The sequence below is a fragment of the Schistocerca americana genome, chromosome 1 (genome assembly GCF_021461395.2).
Source record: "Schistocerca americana isolate TAMUIC-IGC-003095 chromosome 1, iqSchAmer2.1, whole genome shotgun sequence".
NCBI classification, from domain to species: domain Eukaryota; kingdom Metazoa; phylum Arthropoda; class Insecta; order Orthoptera; family Acrididae; genus Schistocerca; species Schistocerca americana.
In genome coordinates this window covers 860,734,958-860,747,177 of record NC_060119.1, presented here as the reverse complement: position 1 = coordinate 860,747,177, position 12,220 = coordinate 860,734,958, and the positions used below count along the sequence as shown (strand labels likewise).

The following is a 12,220-nucleotide window of genomic DNA, read 5'->3' as shown; positions in this document are numbered from 1 at the left end:
ATAGCAATTTGTTTCTCAGTAACAATAGATTACTAGTACTATAGATGGTAAAGTATAATAAGAGCTGAAACAAATGAGGATAGAAAATTTTAGAGGTTAGTTTGTGAAGTCAGTTTCTTGGTCTTTGAGATATTCATTTATTGAGTAGCAACATTTACCAATTAAAAATTTTCTCTAAGTTCCAATTTAAAATTTGTATTGTCCTTTAAATCTTTAATGTACTGAGGCAGTGCATTACAGAGCTTAATGCCCATGTGGCTTATATGCTTCTGAGTTTGTGTTCTTCTTACTTGTTCCATGTCATTCTTGTTTCTTGTGTTATAGTTATGACAGTCTGCATTTGTGTGGAGATTGCTTAGATTAGCTTTGATTAAGAGTACACATTCAAGTATATAGACTGATGGCAGAGTAAGTATTCCTAACTTTTTGAAAAGAGGTCTGCATTGAGCTTATGTCAGACTGTGGGTAATTATTCAAACAGCCCATTTTTGTAAAATAAAAATGTCTTTCAAATTAGATTTTGAGCTGGCCCAGAACACTATTCCAAATGAGGCAACACAATGAAAGTATCCAAAGTATGCCATTCTAATGCCCTCTAGAGTGCAAACATTTGCAATAACTCTCAGTGCAAAGCAGGCTCAGTTAAGTCTGTGTGTAAGAAATTTTACATGGTGTTTCCAATTCATAGCTTCATCTATATGCATTCCTAACACTTTTGTAAAATGCACTCTCTCTATTAGTCTGTCATCAAGTTCTAGATTAATGTCTTCATCAGAAATCATTTTACCAAACTGTATGTAATTTGTTTTCTTTACGCTGAGTGTAAGTTTATTTGCACTGAACCAAGTCTCAATACTTTTTAGGATTTTGTCAGTAGTTGACTGTAACAAGTTTTTACAGTTGCTCACTAGCAGACTTGTGTCATTTGCATATAGTACAATTTTGGCTGTATCATATTGTAACTGTAAATCATTGTCATATATGAGAAAGAGTAGTGGCCCTAAGATGCTGCCCTGGGGTACTCCTAAAGAAACTTCTTTTGCTTCTGAAACTAACTTTATTTTTTGATTTGAATTTACATTGGTGAGCTCTACAATCTGAGATCTGTTTTTAAGATATGATTCAAACCACATTTTAACTCTTCCTCTAATACCTACTGTTTCCAGCTTATCAAGGAGGATTTCATGGCAGACCATATCAAAAGCTGTCGATAGATCTAAATTGATTCCAACTACACTTTTGTTTTTCTCCAAATTTTTAATTATTTCTTGGGTGTAGTCTATGACTGCAGTTTCTGTTCTTCGTTTTACTAAAAAACTATGTTGACTACTATTCCAAAGTTTATTATTGTCTAGGTAACTAGTGACTCTCAATTTCATCAGTTTCTCTAATATTTTGGAGGAAGCAGGAAGAAGTGATATGGGACAATAGTTTTCTATTTTATGTCTGTCTCCATTTTTAAATAGTGGCCTCACTTTTGAGATCTTTAGTTTCTGAGGAAACACACCTTCAGTAAAGGATAAATTTGCAATATGTGCTAAAGGTTTTGCAATCTGCACTGCAGTCCTTATTATGATTGAAACTGGAACTTCATCAACACCTGCTGCCATTTTTGTTTTTAAGCTTCTAATCACTCTGACTACTTCCTGTTCATTTGTTGAAGGAATATTCATGCTGCAGGCAACCCTTGGAGCATGTATTATTTTTGTTATCCGAAGTTTAAGTTTAGTGAATGTGGTATATTTAAAAAATAGTTATTCATATAGTTTACCATTTCCTTCTTTTCTATATTGCAATTTTCACTGCTTTTGAGTATTATTTCTTCCTCTTCTCCCAAGGTAGTAGTTTCATTCCTTACAATGTCCCATATAGTTTATGGTTTGTTGTCTTGAGTTACTGATTAAATTGTCATTATATAGCAACTTTGCCGTCGCTATTGCCTTTTGGTATATTTTTCTGTATGTTTTTATATATTCTACAAACTGTGGATCTGAGCAAGTTTTAATTTCTTGGTTCAGTCTTTTCATGGTTACACTGTAAGTCCTAATGCCTGTAGTTATTCAAGGTTTGTGTGCTTTTTGTTAAGAAGACTTGGACCTCACTAACTTCTTAGAGAAACACATTTCAAATTGTGACATGAATATAGAAGAAAAGGTATAATATAAATTATTTGCACTTAATTCTGAGCTCACATCTGTCCAGCTTTCATTGGTTAGACAGTTAACAAAATGTGTGCAGTTTTCTTTAGAAAAAATTCTTTTATAAGTGTGGCAAGATGTTTTTTTCACATGCATTGTGGGAATGGTAAGCACAATAGCATTGTGATCAGATAAACCAAGGTCAGTGTTATTTACCTCCACTTCATTGGAATCTATGTTTGAGAATATATTATCTATGATGGTCTGTGATGTGTGTGTTCTTCGGGTAGGACCTATTACATGGGGTAACATGTTAAAACTCTGTAAAATATTCAGAAATTTATCTTTAACTGTATTATTGCACATAAGATTTATGTTAAAATCCCCACAAAGAAGCAAGGTAGCTTTTTCATTGTACCCAATGTTCAACATAATTTCTAGTTTTGAAAAAAAATTATCTACATCTCCACATGGTGCTCTCTACACAATCATTACTATCATTTTCCTTTGCTTACCATACAACTCAACAGCAGCTGCTTCAAAATGCTTTTCTACACTTAACTGATATAATACTGTATATGTATCCTTAAATTGCAGGCTAAAACCATATATTGAAATAAGTATACAATGACAGTGACATTCACGATAAAAAGAAGAATTCATACATGAGGTACAATGACAGAACATACACATGGGATAGAAAAATGAAATAAGATGAAAATAAAAAGTGGGATTAAAATGAAAAAATATATAAATTAGCAGAGATAATACAAATACTCTATAAAAATTTTAAATGTAACTATTGAACATTAATATGTTAAAGAAATGTTAAATCACAAATTAATGAGAGGGTGAATTGGTATCAAAAGAACACACATAGATATTTCTACCTAAATTCAAACTTTTAAATACAACAGATGAAAAGATAGGGCACTAATACAGAGGTTGAAGGAGGAGAAAAATTGCTCTCAGCAGCAATAAGGATACAAAGAATGTGATTATCTCATTACAGATGTCATGGCACAAGCCTAACACAAGAAATCTTATTACTGTAGGCAGCCACTTGCTGTAGTATGCTGGCATGATGTCGTACCATGGCACCTGCTTAGGCACCACAGTCCACCTTTCAGTCAGTGACCAGATGGTTACTGAAGCAAGGACGCTTTAGGCACGGGTGTATGTGAGGGATGTGGAGCCACACAATAAACCTACTTTTGCCCATATAAATATTAGCCATATGACCAAGCTGGTCACTGAATCATTGAGTCACTGAGTCAGCAACTGCTTAGTGTTGGCATCCACTATGTGGGGAGCCTTGAAGATCTGACTAGTGATTTAATCAGATAGGCCTTGAGGCATAGTGAGTTTTAATTTGAAGTAGTACACCATCCTGTGAAAATACATTGCAGTGCGAATGAAGTCACAAAGTATTGATGATGGAACATGTTGGTATTCTTGCAGAGGATTGGTGAAAAGCTTAGACTGTAGACCAGGGCTGTCAGCAGAGTATGAAAGTGCAGTTCAGCACTAAAGAGGGAAAATTATACAAAGTGTGAACAATGCATACTGGTGCCGACAGATTTATGAAACAAAATGTTGTGGCAGGTTATTTCTTAACAGGGCATGGAAGGTGTTGAACTACTGAGTGACGTATTATGGAAAATTATTGGTAGAGAAAGCACCAGAAAGACATGGAGTATTATGTGAAAAACTATATACCCAGATGATTAGTATGGACATTCTCAGACCATTTGCAAAGACACAGGTGGGGAATTGATTGTATTACCTGTAATTTTCCACTTCTTGAGTTATTTGGCTATCAGTGCTGTGCCAAAGCAACAGGCAGAGACAACAGCTGAAGCAATGGTGAACCACTGAATTTTAAACTTTGGGATATCAGAGAACATGATAACTGCTTTAGTGCTCAATCTTGAAAATGGTTTGAAGCTGTATGCCATTCCCCTCCTCTCTCTGCATTCCTGCAAATGAAGCATATCTCATATCATTCATAATCTGCTACATGAATGAAATCTTTGGTCATCTCTAGCAATTCTTTCCTTCAATAGCTCCTTCTGCAATTGTTCCAGTTATGTTACTGTGTCTTAAAAATGGGTCCTACATGTTTATCTGTTCTTGTTTGGATGTGCCTCCAGAGGGATCTGGTTTCCTGTCCTTTTCTCAGTGCCTCTTAATTAGTAATTCAGTCTCTCCAGCTGATCTTCATCATCTTTCTGTAGCACCAAATCTCCGGGGCTCGTAGCCATCTTCTTACTTGTTTTTCTACTGACTAAGTTCCACACTCATAGACGGCTACACTATCAACAAATGGTTTCGTGATCCATTTCCATATTTCCAGTCTGATGTTCTATGAGGTAAGTAAGTTCTTTGTCAAATTAAATGCAATTTTGGCATTCTCTATTCTGTTGACAATTTCTTTCCAACTTCTATCATCCACTGTGATCCTTTTACCTACAAAGCTAAATTCCCCTATCACTCTTGACTCCTCTTTTCTAATTCTTATTCTTAGACACTCATATTCTTCTTCACCACTGCATATCACCCCACTTTAGTCTTCCACTTGTTTATTCTCATCCCATGCTGATTACATAAAATCCTTTCCACTGTGCTGAGGACTTTCTCTAGATCTTCTTTCTTCTCCATGACCACAGTAATATCATCTGAATAATGCAGCACATCTATCTTCTGCCCATTTGTCTATTTATTTTGATCCTGAGCCCAGTAGTTCCATGAACTTGGCTCTTAGCTTCCTGGGTGTAAGCACTGAATATATGAGGAGAAAGCATATCCTTGCCTTATGGACTGTCTAATTTTTGCTTCTTGTTCCCAATGAAAATTCCCAATAACTGACCAGAGTATCTGTTTCACACCAGAGCTAATGGAACAGTGATATAGACTTTGCAGATTCAGAAATTGTGAACGAGTGCATTACATCAACAAGCAAGTGGAAGTCATAATGTGTGCACAAAATGATAGGGAAAATGCTAAATTATTAAGTAAATAGGCACATAATGACTGGGACACTATATTACCATATGTTGTAGCAAGCTATAACTCACAGAAGCATAGAAGTATGGGGTTTTCACTGTATGAGGATATTTAAGATAAGAGGATGCCTTCCCCTTCCAAATTGTGTAAACCACCCCCTTGCGTAGATATATCAGCTGCAGGCAGTTTTGCTAAGAAACTGAGTGGCATACAGTACTAGGTTAAGAAAGCAAATACAACAGCCCCAGGAATAACAGAAAGGAACACAAAATGAGGAAATCTGTTATGTGATACCAGTGGCCTTATCAGACAATGACCTCACTGGTTAATGTAAAGTTAGCGTACCACCTTGGAACATGTGGTATAAGCCTACAGATTTAAGGGTGCCCCAGAAACCCTCACTCAGATACCAGCAGGTTCCTCAAAAGAGTGAAGGGAAGTGTGATAGAAGAGAGGTAAGACCCAGTGAAATGAATGAGTTACCTGAGTTTCTCCTGCTTATGCTTATGCCCTAAAGTCATGAGGTGGTCTGGCAACTAAGTGGGCATTTCCTCTTCCCACATGGTGCAATACTTATGCAAAATTTGTCTGCATATTTTAATAGTTATTGGGGGTATGCATGTGTATATGTTATGATTACATTTATGCTTGTTTACATTAATCCTTGGAGCACTGCAGACATGAAATCTCATCATGCTTCACCTTTCTGCAGGGGCTGTGGACATCATTAGCTGCTGGAATGGTATTTCCCATGGGTGCTGCAGATGGCTTTCAACGTCATGGCCTGGCTGGTACCTGAGTCCTAATGATGGTTTTTACTGTCAGCCATTTCTGCTACCTGTGGTCCCATAAACGTCTATAGCCACTCAGCGATATTTCCGTCGGATTTCAGAGTTGCTGCTTGGCATTCATGCTAGGTCGTTCATGTGATCATTACCATTCTGCTTATGTGGTGTCGTTTAGCTCTCCACTCATTCATCAGGATTTTTACAGGCTATCACATTTGAGTACCAGAAACAAATGGCACATCGGCGTGATTGCACTGATGAACAGACGTTGGAGATACTCACGAGGAGTGACAGTGACAGAGCGTGAGGCATCTTCAAGGACTGTAGTGATGATAATGATCCTTCAGAAGAATCTCGTAGTAATACGCATTCACATACTTCACGTAGTAGAGTTCACCAGGATAGGTCTTCTTCAGATTCTAAAAATGAAGATGAATCGATCCATAAAAGACCATGCCTTAATAATAAATTTAACTGGTAAAAGCGTGATTTTAGTTCAGCACTGCATGCATTTGATGACTCATCTTCAGGACATAATTGCCAACTAGCATCTGATTGAAGCTTTCCATCCTTTTTAATGCTATTTCAATCAGAAAATCTGTAAAATCAGTTTCTTTCAAGTGCTATAAATTTCATCACTTTCACCATGGCAGGTATGTTGGAATCAGTTCATTCTAGACTGTCTACCTGGAAAGATACTGGTTTTGAGGAACTGTATTGCTTCATTGGCATTTGGCTTCTTGGAGCCCATGTTTGAAAGTTGATAATAAGGGAATGTTTGTCCGAGCACTCCAATTTTCAGTGGAGCTATATCCTATGACCATTTTATGTTACTTCCAAGAATGTTGCATTTTAGTGACAATTCTGCCAATCATGGAGATGACAGTTTCTTTGAAATTAGGAAAATAATTGATACAGTTTGTATGGTGTTCCACAGTGCATCTAATCCATACAAAAATCTTTGTGTCAATAAATGCTTATTATTGTTCGAAGGTCACTTATCTCATAAAACAATTCATTCCTCTGAAACAAAGTAGATTTAGGATCTAGACATTTGTGTTGTGCAACTGTAAAACTGGATGTCTTGAATTTTATTGCATATTCAGACACAACAATAGAAACTTTAGTCAGTAATTTGAGGAAATCCGGCGATATAGCGGTAACACTAATGAAGCCATACTGTGAATGTCAACATACCCTGTAACTCGACAATTGGTATACAAGTCCAGACTTATTCCTCTGGCTTCACAACCACAGAACAGCAGCATGCGGTACTGTAGGTGGCAACAGGCACAATTTTCTGAAGCTACAGAAGGAATTGAAATGAGGAGAAGCTGAATTTATGTCAGCTGATAGAATGCTTGCCATGAAGTGGTGGGACAAGAGAGAAGTGCTGATGTTGACTACCTGTAACAATGCATAAATGTTTGACACAGGAAAGAAGAACAGGAATAATGGCAAGTAATTAATGAAGCTGCAGTGTGTTGTTGACTACAGTGCAAGTATGGTTCCTGTAGACCACTCTGACATGCTATTAAAAGCTCAGTTGGATCTGTGCATAAATCTGCTAAATGGTACATGTTGTGGACGTTTGTGGTTTGAGTGCTCACACTCTTCACAGATCAGTGACAGGGAGAAAAATACCCTTTGCAGATTTTTATTTATGCCTGGCATGAGAACTTGTGGAAAAATTTGCTACAGAATGGAGAAGAGATAGAAATGGAAGACACTCTGATGATGAGAATTCTCTGTGCTTCACTGGAAGGCACGTCTCAAATGACATTCCAAGTGACCAGTCCAAGTAACACACACTATGGCATAGATGTGCAGTCTGCTCGAAACAGAATGTGCACCGAGTAACAAAATATGAACGCAAAACATGCAACCTACCCCATGGTTGTACCTTGTTTTGAAACATACCACACAAAGAACAACTTTTAGCCAAGTTTCTACATCTGGAAGATCAAATTAAGCCCTTACTTGACAAAATTATTTAAAAATTACTAAAAAAACAAAACAAAAAATGAAAAATAAATAAAAAAAAACAAAACAAAATTTAATTCAACTTTGCCGATAGAAAGCCTGTATGAAAAGAAAGATGGGAAATATACCAGTGCAAAAAATAATAATAAATAAAAGTAAAAATAAATAAATAAAAACTGAGAATTACTGAGTTTTAAGAGCCTCTCCAGATGAAATACTGTGCTGACAAACACCTTATGTATGAACACATGAAACATCCAGTCTGTGCTGACAAACACAGACTGGGTGCTTCAAGCCCAAGACCATAATGAACAAAACAAACAGAGAATTACTCATATCAACCATTTCAATCGTGCATAACAAAATTCGTGAAAATCCCATAGAAAAAAGCTCTTTCAGTATTTCCAGAATTTTACAATAAATTTCCTAGGCAGTTATTCCAAATTTTTCTTCCATACAAATCGTGCTTTAACAATTACACAAATGCAACAAAAAAATAATTGTCCACATTGGATAAGAGATTTTTGAGTTTTAGTGAGACTAACGTATAAGAGTACATTTTTATATAGAAACATGTTATGTGTGTTGCGTGATACGAGGGTCATCCACAAAGTAAGTTCCATTTCTATTTCTAACTGCGGCAGCACTACCATCATAGTTCTGAGCATGCAGTTACTCTGACTCAAGGAGACGTGTACACCATTTTCAGATCGCTGCTGCCGACATGTGATTTGTAGTGCTTCTTCATAATGTCAGCTGTAATTTAAAATGCCACCATGTGTGAAATTAGATCTGTGATTCGTTTTCTAAATGCAAAGAAAGTTAAACCAATGGAAATTCATTGGAAAATCTGTGAGGTTTACAGACAAATTGATATGACTGATTCAATGGTAAGAAGATGGGTCAAACTGTTCAATTAAGGATGTGATCAAGTGCACAATGAAGAACGAAGTGGACACCCATCTGTGGTTACTGATGAACTGGTTCACACATCCTCCGTACAGCCCGGACCTCACCCCTAGTGACTTCCATTTCTTCTTACACCTAAAATCTGTCCTTGGTGGTCAACACTTCAACGATGATGATGAGCTGAAAGAACATGTTCTATGACAAAGGCATACAAAAACTCGTGCCGTGCTATGACAAGTACCTAAAAAATTTCAGAAGCTATGTAGAAAAGTAGTTTAACTGTTGTAGATTTTTGTACAATAAATATTTTTTCTGTATCTGTACACGTTTGTTTTATATAACCAAATGGAACTTACTTTGTGGACATACCTCGTATATATATAAATGAATGTTAACTTCATTAGACAATGGTCAGTTGCACACACTCACCCATTTTTGAGGCACAAAAGGTTATTAGGAACTAAAGGTGACAATTAATTAGGGAATGTAGAAACTTAAGAATTTCCTTATTGAACTCTTCAACAGAAGTTATATACCATCATTTATTTCTACTGTATAATATAACAACTGCATCCTGTACAAAAAGAATTTGGAAACATTGGCTTTTTGGTTTTGAAGTTTTCCTGGGGATAATTTGTTGGGTTAATGAGCTCAAAATATTGTGATTAGCTTCGAAAGTGTGTCTCGTCATCTAGGCACTTCCCTCAAAAGTTGTTTGTAGATGAATTATTGTGGTAGTATAGATGAATGTCAATGTTTAGATGTTATGGATTCTCCAGCCTTTACATCCCAAGCTATGTACTAAAAGCTGATTTATCAAGTATCAGTATGTCAAATAAAACTCAGATGTATACAGATACCTTATGATGATTCACTACAACTAATTGCGAATGAAAAAAGCCTTTGATGAGAAGCCACATGTTAGCAGCATAAGCAGTTTCAGTGTACATTATGTCTGTCAAGCGATTCATCTCCAGATTAAAAGCTATGCAATAAGTATCCAGATACACTGGGTTTATTTGTGACGTCGGTGATCACACTCAAGACTTCCAGATGGTTGTGACTGCCCTGGTTCCAGAAATACTCAGCACAGGGCGAGGTTGACCAAGCAAAGAGGTCAGGTACAGACAGCAGCCTGCAGAGATGGCTACCAGTGCAGCTAAATGGATTAGGCGACCTCATGGGCACTCATGACACGGCCAGCTGGATGAGCAGCTGCAGCAGCTAAAGGGTTTAGAACTACTGATATTCAGATCATAGAAGGAATGGGATTTAGGCAAGAGTCTTGTAAATGAGCATAAAGGTGGCGTTTTCCTGCAGTAAACTACGGATTTAGGTAGTATGAGCTCCCACCCAAAAGGTCTTGGAATACACCTACGAATAAACTTAAACTTTACCTGGATCTTATTCATCACCATCACCTTCAAAATAGTCCCCTTTGAATGTATACACCAGTCTCAGTGGTTATTCCGTGAACTAAAAGCTCCCTGGAATGGATTTGTGTTTCATCTCTGCAGCTAGGCAGACGTGCATATACGAAGCTCTCGCTAGGTTAAGTGGTTAATATTGTAATAAGAGCTAATTTAGTTAATATTACATTTACTAGTGTATATACTTCTTCTCTAGGCTATCTATTGAAGGTTTCACTTTTCTGACCGTATTTAGATCGAAAATTAAGTGTTTCTTAAAAGGCCGGTAATCACTAGTTTTGTTTGCATTTTTTAGGTGTAAATTTCGTGTGAGTGTAGATTTTCGTTTTTGACTAGAGTTCTCACTTCAAAGTCAAATCAACTCATGTTGGCCATACAGAATTAGGTAGTTAAAACTTTCGGAAGTAAGTTTAAAAGTTTGTTTACGTTGGTGTTTATTTATGGATTAGTAGGCTTCAGGTTACAAAACTTCTATGGTCTTGCGCCAACTTATTCTCTGCTTTTGTGTTAAGTTTGTCTATCAAACCATGTGTGACAAATATGGCGGTTGCTGTAGAAATTTGAAAGAGGGGGTGTTCTGTGTAGACTGTAAATTATGGTTTCATTGGAGCGAATGTAGAAGCGAGGAAACGAGGGCAGAAAATGAGGCTCTTCCATAACAGTATAGGTTATGTAGAAAGAATAGAAAACTTGCTGAACAGGAGGCAAAAATTTGTGCCCTTAAGGCTGAATTAGAAAACACGAACTTGGAATTATGTAGGTTAAGGGAGGAAAAAGAGACTGGAGACTGGAAAAAGGTAGCAAACAAAAAGCGAAAAAGGGAAACAGTAGAAAAAACTCCATAAATTCAATTAGTAACTCAGTTTGGCTTGCTATCTGAAGTGGAGGAAGGGCCTCATTCAGATGTAGCTGAAAGTAGGTTGAAGCAGAATATTAGCTGAAAGAAAAAAGACAGGTTGGGATCAAACCAGAATAGGAAAAGAAGAATTTTGCTTATAGGCAGCAGTCATGGGAGGGGTGTGGGCCAGCAGCTTCAGGAGAAATTAGGTGCAGCATTCCAGGTCACAAGTTTTGTGAAACCAAGTGCTAGCCTTAGCTGGGTGACAGACAACTTAGGTCAGCTATGCAGGGACTTTGAGAAGGAAGATCAGGTAATTATAGTTGGGGGAGCAGGAAACAGCCTGGCTATGAATCCAAGATACAGTATTAGGAGTAACATGGATAAAATAGGAGCAGAAACTTATCACACAAATGTGGGGTTTGTGAAGGTCTTTCAGTGCCATGATCAGCCCTGGGTAAACACTGCTGTAAGGTATGTTAACACGAAGCTGAACAGGATGCCCCAGACACCGGCAAAATCTCACATAAGTGTTATTACAGTAAATGCTATTGGTAAGTGGAGACACACTACACATGGCCTGCACCTGAATAGGATGGGGAAAAATAAGTTAGATTCTCTGTTAGCAGAAACTGTAAGAGGGTCCACAGCCACACAAGGGGTGATCACTGTGGTTAATGGGTCCAGGTAGACAGGTTTTTTAGGTTAAAGCCAAAGTCCAGACAGATGACAATCAAGATAAATAGAATAAAAGAAACTTCTTGTACAGTATATACGGGTAAAGCTAATGGCAGTATCAACTTGCTTCATCGAAATATCAGGGGAATAAAAAATAAAGTAGATGAGCTATTAGCGTGTTTAGATGATCTCAAAAATAAGAATGAGATTGATATACTCTGTCTGTCTGAACACCATGTAACTGTGGGCATGGTTAGTGTCAGTATAAGTGGTGTAATTTAGCATCTTACGCTTGTAGATCTAGGATGGATAAAGAAGGAGTTGCACTTTTCAGAAAACAAGGGTATAAATCCAAAACTGTAGAAGTAACAAATTTTGTATTGATCAGCACTTTGAGGTTTGTGCATGTGAACTTCAGCTAGATAATGTAGTATTGGTATTAGCAATAGT

General features: G+C 37.1%; 1 protein-coding gene across 1 annotated transcript in view; it reads right to left on the bottom strand.

Moving 5' to 3' along the window:
• Positions 1-12,220, bottom strand: part of LOC124594726 (cilia- and flagella-associated protein 251-like) — a 367,330-nt gene that overhangs the window by 127,308 nt on the left and 227,802 nt on the right. The window lies entirely within an intron of this gene.